The sequence below is a fragment of the Pocillopora verrucosa genome, chromosome 7 (assembly GCF_036669915.1).
Source record: "Pocillopora verrucosa isolate sample1 chromosome 7, ASM3666991v2, whole genome shotgun sequence".
NCBI classification, from domain to species: domain Eukaryota; kingdom Metazoa; phylum Cnidaria; class Anthozoa; order Scleractinia; family Pocilloporidae; genus Pocillopora; species Pocillopora verrucosa.
Window position 1 is genome coordinate 4,443,392 of NC_089318.1, and position 1,170 is coordinate 4,444,561.

Consider the following 1,170-nt stretch of genomic DNA (forward strand, 5'->3'; position numbering starts at 1 on the left):
GTTGTGGTTTTTGCCAGACTTTAAATGATCGTCCAAAACAAAAAACAGAAATCTGATTTTCTGAGTGATTCCTGGGTGTAAAAGAGTGAAAAATCTCAGTTTTGAGTTTGTACTCAGGGCCCTCAGATATATAGCCTTTTGTTTGGACAATAATTACAACCGGGGGGAAAATGAAACCAAACATGACAAGGTTCCGCTACTTTTAAGATCAGTGTCGTTAGAGACCTCAATATATACAAAAACAAAACTGCGTGTTGCACGGGAAAACGCTAGTGACCAAGTCACGATAAGTGTTAGCTTTGCATTTGATTGGTTGAGAGAGGATCGAGAATTCTGGACCAATCACAAAGCAGAGAGGAGCAAATAGAACGCCAGCCCAGACTTCTTACGACTCTCTATTAGACATTGCTCTAATTACGTTTTCTAATTGATTTGTTGGTCAGGAAGCCGATTTACGTTCAACTGATGAGCTGAAAAACGTAACCATTTAGAGTTGAAATCTGTTTGTCGATCAATTCAATTCTTTTTTGATGTCGACTACTGGTTTATTTTTGGGAAAGGGAGTCACGTCAGCCATTTTCCAGATGGTTAGAAGACGCTGTTCAGCGTAGGAGGCATTCGGGATTTCCGTGATGGGATAGGCCACCAGGTCGCAGTATTCTTTCAGCAGCCAGCTGGGTGTTCTGTCCGGTCCACAGTTCTTCCTTGGATTGAGGACATCCAGTGCTCTTTGCACGCGCTGTTCGGTTACCCTTAAGATCTCACTCCTCGAGTGAGCACTCCTCGAGTGCTTTGAGGAGAGCGGCATTGATGGCATTGGCTTGCTCTTTGAAAGGCAGTACTGAGAATCCTTCGATGTTAATCTGGCTAGCTAAATTACTGTGGAAGGTCTTTAGGCCGCATAGGCGTTTTGTTTCATCCTACCACCTTTTCGGGTTTTCTCCTTTTAGGTGCTGGATCTTTAACTCATAGTATTTCCCTCTGCAGATTTTCCTCTGTCGGTTGACGGGGTTACGAAAGTATTTAAATTGAGCTGAGTCAGGGCCGATAGAGGGAGGTCCTGGCAATTTGAGCACACAAGCACGCCGATAAGCACATGGTTAGCGTAAATAATTGTTGTTTAAAGTTATCGAATTCGAGTTTTTGAGAGTCCGTTTCTGTAACCTTCCT